Raw genomic sequence first — 10,314 nt, 5'->3', positions numbered from 1 at the left:
TGTGAGAAATGCTTCTTTTATTTTACATCATTTTCTCTGTTTTAGCCCAATTATACAAATGCTGGCCGTCTACTTTCACCCCTGTCCGATCATCACATGGTGACTTCTGCTGCCCGGACATTTGTCCTAATAAGTTATACCTTGTAGTCCTTGTTGTGGTCCTATTTTTTGGTGTCCTCACTATCTACTTGTCACTAATGTATCTACTATTTCATATTGACCTTTTTGATATTGCTATAAACTTTTTCTCAATTATTGACCTTTTGACTCCTTGCCAAATGTTCTATTCCATCATTGTTACTGGGTATTTCCCAGTACTGTGGTGTATCTTCCCGATCTATATCCATCGTTTTGGGTTCATGATATTTTATCTGTGTGATGTAGTAAATGTACAAATTTTGCCAAACAAGTATTTGAGTTGGAGTCAGAAACTGGGGAATTTTTAATGTTTGTCATTTTAACAACAATCAATGAGCCTTTTACAAATCCTAATCCCAACTGTTACTTGTACATTTACATGAGATTATATATTTTTCATGTACTGTAGGGAGCAGAACATCAAAAAGAAAGCAAGGAAGAAGACGATCAAGTCCAGGTAAGAGCAGAGATTCACTGATCAAAGCTTCCAGATGACATAATGATAGAGATGATTCCTTACTACTGTACAGTTGGGTGAAAACGTGTTTGCCCCTTCCTGATTCTTTTGCATGTTCGTCACACTTAAATGTTTCCGATCACCAAACAAATTTAGATCTCAGACAAAGATAACACAAGTAATCACAAAATGCAGTTTTTAAATGAATGTGTTTATTATTAAGGGAAAAAGAAATACAAACCTACAGGGCCCTGTGTGAAAATACCGTATATACTCGTGTATAAGTCGACCCGTGTATAAGCCAACCCCCCTAATTTTGCCACAAATAAACTGGGAAAACGTATTGACTCGTGTCATCCATAGACTATGCCCCCATATGCTGCTCCATAGTTTATGCCCCATATGCTGCTCCATAGTTTATGCCCCCATATGCTGCCCCATAGACTATGCCCCCATAAGCTGCTCCATAGAATATGCCCCCATATGCTTCTCCATAGTTTATGCCCCATATGCTGCTCCATAGAATATGCCCCCATATGCTGCTCCATAGAATATGCCCCCATATGCTTCTCCATAGTTTATGCCCCATATGCTGCTCCATAGAATATGCCCCCATATGCTGCTCCATAGATTATGCCTCCATATGCCGCCATGCTGCCTCTTAGAATATGCCCTCATATGCTGCTCAACAGACTATGCCCCCATATGCTGCTCCATAGAATATGCCCCCATATGCTGATCCATAAATTATGCCTCCATATGCTGCTCCATAGAATATGCCCCCATATGCTGCTCCATAGATTATGCCTCCATATGCTTCTCCATAGTTTATGCCCCATATGCTGCTCCATAGAATATGCCCCATATGCTGCTCCATAGAATATGCCCCCATATGCTTCTCCATAGTTTATGCCCCATATGCTGCTCCATAGAATATGCCCTCATATGCTGCTCCATAGATTATGCCTCCATATGCTTCTCCATAGTTTATGCCCCCCATATGCTGCCCCATAGACTATGCCCCCATATGCTGTCCCATAGACTATGCCCCCATATGCTGCTCCATAGAATATGCCCCCATATGCTGCTCCATAGAATATGCCCCCATATGCTGCCCCATAGAATATGCCCCATATGCTGCTCCATAAATTATACTCCCATATGCTGCTCCATAGATTATGCCCCCATATGCTGCTCCATATATTATGCTCCCTTATGCTGCTCCATAGAATATGCCCCCATATGTTGCTCCATAGTTTATGCCCCCATATGCTGCCCCATAGAATATGCCCCCATATGCTGCCCCATAGAATATGCCCCCATATGCTGCTCCATAGATTATGCCCCCATATGCTGCTCCATAGTTTATGCCCCCATATGCTGATCCATAGATTATGCCCCCATATGCTGCTCCATAGAATATGTCCCTATATGCTGCTCCATAGTTTATGCCCCCATATGCTTCTCCATAGTTTATGCCCCCCATATGCTGCTCCATAGACTATGCCCCCATATGCTGCACCATAGACTATGCCCCCATATGCCGCCATGCTGCCTCTTAGAATATGCCCTCATATGCTGCTCAACAGACTATGCCCCGATATGCTGCTAAATAGATTATGCCCCCATATGCTGCTCCATAGACTATGCCCCCATATGCTGCCTCATAGAATATGCCCCATATGCTGCTCCATAGTCTATGCCCCCATATGCTGCTCCATAGAATATGCCCCCATATGCTGCAAAAAAAAAATAAAAGCCATACTCACCTCTCCTGGGTCTATCGCCACTGTCTGCCGCTTCTTGTGTCAGTGACTGTTCAGCCAGCAGAGGGGCGGCACGCACTAACCACATGACCGCGCCCCCTGTTGCCTAAACGTCACTGACACAGGATGCAGCAGAGACAGCGGTGAGCAACGATGGACCGGGGGACAGGTGAATATCGCTATATTCAGCCATCCTGCCGTGGTCTGTGCAGCCTCGCTTCTCCACTGTCTCCCTTCCTGTCTTCAGCGGTCACGTGGTACTGCTCATTACACTCATGAATATGCGCATATTGATGAGTGGTACCACGTGACCGCTGAAGACAGGAAGGGAGACAGTGGAGAAGCGAGGCTGCTGAGACAGCAGCAGGACAGGTAAGTATGATCTCTTGACACCCCTGCTCCCCCGCCAACCCCCAGGTATATGACCCGTGTATAAGCCAAGAGGGGGACTTTCAGTCCAAAAAAATGGGCTGAAAATCTCGGCTTATACACGAGTGTATACGGTATGTTTGTCTTTAACATAATAACTGGTTGGACCACCCTTAGGAGCAACAACTGCAATCAAGTGTTTGCAATAACTGGCAATACATGTTCTGGAGGAATTTTGGCCCACTCATCTTTGCAGAATTGTTGTAGTTCAGCCACATTGGAGGGTTTCCGAGCATGATCCATCTTTTTAAGGTCATGCGATAAATATACATCAAATGTCGTGATGGAGTAATAAGTTAACAGTCTCAGCTGTTAGGAGTAGGTTCTGGCTGTGTGTCACAATCGTTATCTACCGGGAACAGGCTGGACTCACCCGGTGAGCCCACTACATGCACCTGGCACGCCTGCCAGGGCCGTGGGGTGCTTGATACCGGGCCGGTTCTTAAAGGGGAAGTGTCACAGTAGCAGTGACCCGGTCCTTGGCCCTGGACGTCCAATGAAAATTATGATATTAAAAGGGGAAATAAAGTTTATAAGAGATTTGTGATGCCACCTGTGGTGTTCGGCAATTATGGTGTTAGCCAACGCTGCAGATTCAGTCCACTGGGGCAGATGGTGATGCAGCAGAGTTGGTTTAGCTCTCCATAGGCAGAGCTATTCCCCAAGGCAGTTATGGTGTAAAATGATGGTGATGATGGTTGTAGTGCAGGGCGGAGGTGACGCAAGAATAATTCAGAGGACACAGCTGGGTGCAGTTTTCAACACTTTACTCACAGTTTTGCAGATTACTGTCTCCAGCCGTGTTCTGTGTCCTCCGGGCCTGTGGTCCAGCCAACCCCCAGACGATTTTGGATACACTTCTCCATGACTCCTTTCTTATGTTCCTTCCCTGGTCGTCTCACTGCGCTGGTCCCCACTTCTCCTGTACGGTGCCTTCACACACAGGGTCCCAAGCCAGCAGACTCGGATATTGTCGGGCAACATTAGTCAGACCCTGGATCCTATATGTCTGCATTTTCAGCGAATGTATGTGGAGTTGGATGTAGCACTTGCAATGCCTCCGGTTTCCTAGCTGAGTCTTTAGTTTCTCCACTAGTTTTCGGGGTCTGTCCCCTAACTGCAACCTGGTCCCTCCACCGACCACGCCGATGGATGCAGCCCCATGGATGGATCTCTCACTATATGTGTCCCTAAGAAGTCTCTTCTTTCTTTCCACTACTGGAGCTTTGTTCTCCTCACTCTTCTTTCTCTAGCTCCCTCTGACAGTGAGCTGCTTTCTGCATGTCTTACTTCATCTCCTTCCTCTCTCAGACTCCTCACTTTCCCTCCTAAATAGCTCCTCCCCACTTGTTTCCTTGATATCTCTACTCTCTCCACCCACACCCTCTACCTAGTAACGCTCTCCAGACTGGGATGAGCCATCCTCCCATAGGGTACACCCAGGTGCCCTGACTGCAGTGATGAGATGTTGGATGCTGGTGTTAGAGTCCTGGGTAGTGCCCCCTCCTTACCTGAGAGTGGGATACCACACCTCTGCATGAGGTGCAGTACCTCTGTGGCGACTGAACCCTCAGGGGCGCCACACACCTGCTTCTGACTTGCACCGTACATGTAGAGTGTATGTCGGTAAAGAGATATCGATGGCAGTTTTTTGCCACATGAATGGTGCACGCTGTCAATCAGTTTTCCAAGCAATGAACAGTGACAGGACAGACTATACACTGTGCTACTTGCCTACTGCACTAGGAGTTCTGGGATCACCTCATAGTTCATGAGTCTTCTGGACATAGTTGTAGAGTGAGTGAGTCTACTAAATATCATGGTATCTCTGGAAATGGAGGATGTTTTTCTTAACCCTCATGTTACCTTATTTTTACTATTTTCTTTAGACTACAGTCCTTCTTTTCATCCATTTCTTTCTTCAGAAAACAGTAAACAGTGAGTATACAAAATGCTTTCTCTACATTTCACCCCCAGATCTTACTGTAATTCTGCAATATGTTGTAAAGTGAACCTGTCAGCAGGATTGTGCTCAGTAACCTACACACAGTGTCAGGTCGGCGCCGTTATACTGATTACAATGATACCTTAGTTGATGAAATCCGTCTTGTAGTTGTTGTTTAATCTTTATTTCCAGATTTCAGTAAATGAGATTCTTGTGCTCTGGGGCGGGGCTGTGTGCGGCCTGTGGGTGGGGCTGTGGGCGGGGCTTCATGTAGTGCCCTGCTAATGTATTCATCAGTATGGCTTATGACTGGTCACTGATCCCTCAGTGACCTGCTCCCTATTCTACATACTGCATAGAATATGGCTTAAAAAAAATCACTTTCATCAGACAGGCGCTGACGGTGGCTTCTGCTCTGTAGCATGATACTGTGGTTAATATGCCTGTTTTCATTTTATATAGACATATAGCTTTGTTGGAAAAAAAAAATCTTCATCAAAATAGAGCCGGCAGCGATAAATCGAAATGCGATAAATTTAACTGCGTAGGCGTGGCCACCTGCGCCATATTAAGAACATTCTTTTTCCAACAAACCTATATGTCAAAATAAAATGAAAACAGTCATATTATCCACAGTATCAGACGACAGTGCAGGCACTGCTGAGGGATCAGTGACCTGTCAGAGACCATACTGATGAATACCTAATCAGAGCAACACATGAAGACCCCCCACAGGCCGCCCCGAAGCATGGGTATATCATTAACTCAAAACTGGAAATAAAGATTAAACAACAACCACAAGACGGATTTCATCACCCAAGGTATCATTGTGATCAGTATAACGGCGCCGACCTGACACTGTCTGTAGGTTACTGTGCACAATCCTGCTGACAGGTTCCCTTTAAAGGGGTTGTCCACTACTAGGACAACCCCTTCTTAAAATAAATATTCAGCCCTGATAAAATAATAAAGCCTATACTCACCTCCTGTATCGGCTCCATTCCGCGGTGTCGGTGCTGTGTTTTGGTGGAATGACAAGTGATGCCTGGTGTCCAATCAGCACTGCTGTCACTGTCTCTGCCTTTGGACAAACTGGACATGAAGAGCAAGTCTGGGATGAGCTGCAGCCCTGGCTTCCTTTTCATGTTCAGTTCCTACGAATGCAGAGACAGTGATGCCAGCGCTGTTCAGGTCCTAGAACAGCTTATAACAGCAGAACTTTGGGCATACAGTATATCACAAAAGTGAGTAAACCCCTCATACTTTTATAAATATGTTATTATTTCTTTTCATGGGACAATATATATGACATATTGATACAATGTAAAGTGGTCAATGTAGAGCTTGTATAAGGCTGGAGTAACACTAGCGTATAGCATCCGATGCTATGTGGTAATGACACTCGGTTCCTGCTCTGCTGCGAGCGTCAGCCGAGTGTCAGTGCTCTGTGCTCCAATCATCTTGCACGAGAGAATCGGTGAACAGGTGCAGAGGAGACGGAGGAATTAATTTCCCTATCTCCTCCATTGTCGGCTTCTGCGAAAATTGCACTGCACTCGGGTGACATCCGAGTGCAGTGCAATGTTTCTCACACACACCTGTAGACTTGTATGGTGCGAGCGATCTGATTCTCGCAGACGCAGCATTCCACATGCCACATTGCCCCATAGATTAACACTGGTCCGAGCACAATCCAATAAAAAAATCGTCCAATTCATTTGCTCGTATGAGCGAGCCCTAACAGTGTAAATGGGATGGGCCCTCTAACTCAACGCACAGTCATTAATGTCTAAATTGCTGGCAATAAAAGTGAGTACAACCCTAAGTGAAAATGGCCAAAGTGTCAATATTTTGTGATATTTTGCCACTATTATTTTCAAGCACTGTTTTAAATATCTTGGGCATGGACGTCACTAGAACTTCACAGGTTGCCACAGGAATCCCCTGCGCTCCTCCATTATGACATCATGGAGGTGATGGATGTTAGAGACCTTGTGCTCCTCCACCTTTCGCTTGAGGATGTCCCACAGTTGCTCAAAAGGGTGTAGGTCTGGAGACAAGGCGAGCAGACCAGCATCTTTACCTTCAATTTCTTTAGCAAGATCGTCCTGACGTGTGTTTGGGGTCATTATCATGTTGGAATACTACCCAGTTTCCAAAAGGGATGAGATTATGCTCTGCTTCAGTATGTCACAGTACATGTTGGCATTCATGGTTCTATCAATGAACAGTAGCTCCCCACAGCTAGCAGCATTCATGCAGCCCCAAACCATGACACTTCCACCACCATGCCTGACTGTAGGCAAGACACACTTGTCTTTGCGTTCCTCACCTTGTTGCAGCCACACACACACAGACACCATATGAAGCAAATAAGTTTATGTTGGTTTCATCAAACCACATGACATGGTTTCAGTAATCCATGTCCTTAGTCTCCTTGTCTTCAACAAAGTGTTTGCAGAATTTCTTGTGCTTCATCATTAGAAGAGGCTTCCTTCTGGGATGACTGCCATGCAGAAATATTTGATGCAGTGTGCAGCCTATGGTGTGAGCACTGACAAGCTGACAAACTCACTGCTTTAACCTCTGCAGCGCAGTCTTGGTAGCACTCATATGTCTATTTTGAAAAGACAACCTCGGGATATGATGCCAAGCATGTACACCCAACTTCTTTGGTCGACCATGGCGAGACCTGTTCTGAGTGGGACCTGTCTTGTTACACCACTGTATGGTCTTGGTCACCGTGCTGCAGCTTAGTTTCATGGTGTTAACAATCTTCTTATAGCCTACACCATCTTTATGTAGAGTAACAAATCTTTTTTTCAGATCCTCAGAGATTTGTTTGCCATGGGGTGCCATGTTGAACTTCCAGTAACCAGTATGAGAGTGTGAGAGCGATAGTACAAAACTTAACAAACCTGCACCCCATTCACACCTGAGACCTTGTAACACTAATGTGTGACATGACACCGGGGAGGGAAATTAGAAAATTGAGCACAATTTGGCCATTTTCACTTAGGGGTGTACTCACTTTTGTTGAAATTAATGGCTGTGTCACTTGTTGAATTATTTAGGCTATGTGCACACGTTGCGGAATTGCAGCGGAAATTTCCGCTGGAATTCCGGAATTCCATTCCACGGGGAAATATGCGAGAAAACCGCATTTTAATTTCCGCTTATTTCCCGCTGAAAAACTAGCGATTTGCAAGCGTAATTAGCTTGCAGAATGCTAGCGTTCTCCAAGTGATCTGTAGCATCGCTTGGAAAACTGATTGACAGATTGGTCACACTCGTCAAACATAGTGTTTGACGAGTGTGACCAACTTTTTACTATTGAGGCTGCCTATGCAGCATCAGTAGTAAAAAGATATAAAGTTTAAAATAATAAAAAAAAATAAAAAATCGTGATATTCTCACCTTCCGGCGTCCCGCGCAGCGTTCCCGATCATTGCGATGCTCCCAGCAGGTCCCATTCCCAGTGATGCATTGCGACAATGACCTTTGATGACGTCCGCTACGGTATCGCGAGATCGCTACTTCATCAAAGGTCATTGTCGCAAGGCATCACTGGGAACGGGACCTGCTGGAAGCCTCGCTGAGGCCTGGTGACGCTGCAAGGGACATCGGAAGGTGAGAATATGATGATTTTTTTATTTTAATTCTATTTTTTACAGGGATATGGTACCCAGAGCCCGGAGGACAGTCTCCTCTTCTCCAGACTGTGGGTACCATCCGCAAATGTTCTGCTTACTTTTCACATGGTGGGCACAGCCACATGCGGAAAGTAAAGAGAACAATGCATTCCTATGTGTGCGGATTTTCCCGCGATTCCGCACAAAGAATGAGCATGCTGCGTATTTTTCCGTGATGCAATTCCGCTGTGGAGAAATCTGCAGCATTAGCACAGCATGTGCGGAATGCCATAGGATTGCATGGGATGCTTTTTTTTTTTGCGTTTTCGCGGCAAAATGGCGTGAAAACTCAAAAAAAATGCTACGTGTGAACACAGACTTAGAGGGCTCACCAAATTTACACTTTTGCACAGGCTGTACACTGACTACTTTACATTTTATCAAAGTGTCAGATCTTCAGTGTTGTCCCATGAAAAGATATAATAAAATATTTACTAAAATGTGAGAATTATAATAACTTTTGTGATATACTGTAGGTGCTGAGGATAGTTCAGCAATATCTTGTAACTGGAATGCACTTTACAATCAATTAATTAATGTTTGGTTTATCTCCACTCTATATAGGAAAACGCCGCCACCACCTGGCAAACGTGACCACCAGCACCTGGCAAATGTGACCACCACCACCTGACTAACATGGCCACCACCAACTGGAAAAAGTGACCGCCACCAACTGACAAAACTGACCACCACCACCTGACAAACCTTGCGACCACCACCTGGCAATCCTGACGACCACCACCTAACAAACCATGTCACCAACACCTGGCAATCCTGACCACCACCACCTCACAAACCATGCCAACACCACCTGGCAAACCATGCCAATACCACCTGGCAAACCACGCCAATACCATCTGGCAAACCACGCCAACACCATCTGGCAAACCACACCAACACCATCTGGCAAATCACGCCAACACCATCTGGCAAATCACGCCAACACCATCTGGCAAATCACGCCAACACCATCTGGCAAATCACATTAACACTGCCTGGCACACCACACCAATACCACCTGGCACACCACGCCAATACCACCTGGCAGATCGCGCCAACACCATCTGGCAAATCACATCAACACCATCTGGCAAACCACGCCAATAACACCTGGCACACCACGCCAATACCACCTGGCAAATCACGCCAACACCATCTGGCAAATCACGCCAACACCATCTGGCAAATCACGCCAACACCATCTGGCAAATCACATCAACACCGCCTGGCAAACCACGCCAATACCACCTGGCAAACAACACCAACACCATTTGGCAAATCACATCAACACCGCCTGGCAAACCACGCCAATACCACCTGGCAAACAACACCAACACCATTTGGCAAATCACGCCAACATCATATGGCAAATCACGCCAACACTACCTGGCAAACCACGCCAATACCACCTTGCAAACCATGCCAATACTACCTGGCAAACCACGCCAACAAAACCTGGCAAACCACGCCAACACGACCTGGCAAACCACGCCAACACCACCTGGCAAACCTGACCACCACCACCTGGGAAACCACGCCACCACCAACTGGCAAACCATGCCACCACTATCTTGCAAAGTTTACCACCAGCTGGCAAAGCAACAGAGGTTGTCAACCAAACTTTATTTATTTATTTATGTAATGCTATTTTGTACAATATATTTTAGTTTCTACCTTTCGTTACTCCTGAATTTCACTTCATTGCTAGCACCCTGTTTGTGTACGTGCTGCTCTACAGACTGGGTAACTCGCCGTGCTTTTTTTGTAAACTCACATCCAGAACTTTCACGGCTTGGCTCAGTTGTCCAACACTGCTTTCTGCCCCCCAATACGCAGTATTGGCTGCTAGTAATCTGCGGGCCAGTCCATAGCTTCAATGCCTTCATC

At 45.8% G+C, this 10,314-nt stretch overlaps 1 long non-coding RNA gene across 1 annotated transcript; it reads left to right on the top strand.

Moving 5' to 3' along the window:
* Nucleotides 1-550: 550 nt before the first annotated feature.
* On the top strand, nucleotides 551-9,977 carry LOC141084937 (uncharacterized). The gene is made up of 3 exons (XR_012231174.1): nucleotides 551-595; nucleotides 4,680-4,728; nucleotides 8,992-9,977. It is a non-coding gene; the product is annotated as an uncharacterized lncRNA (long non-coding RNA).
* Nucleotides 9,978-10,314: the final 337 nt, after the last annotated feature.

Source organism: Dendrobates tinctorius, unplaced genomic scaffold, assembly GCF_039654945.1.
Source record: "Dendrobates tinctorius isolate UK_male_01 unplaced genomic scaffold, ASM3965494v1 ptg000028l, whole genome shotgun sequence".
Classification (NCBI taxonomy): domain Eukaryota; kingdom Metazoa; phylum Chordata; class Amphibia; order Anura; family Dendrobatidae; genus Dendrobates; species Dendrobates tinctorius.
The sequence above is the reverse complement of the archived record's forward strand: the minus strand, read 5'-3'. Positions and strand labels throughout refer to the sequence as shown.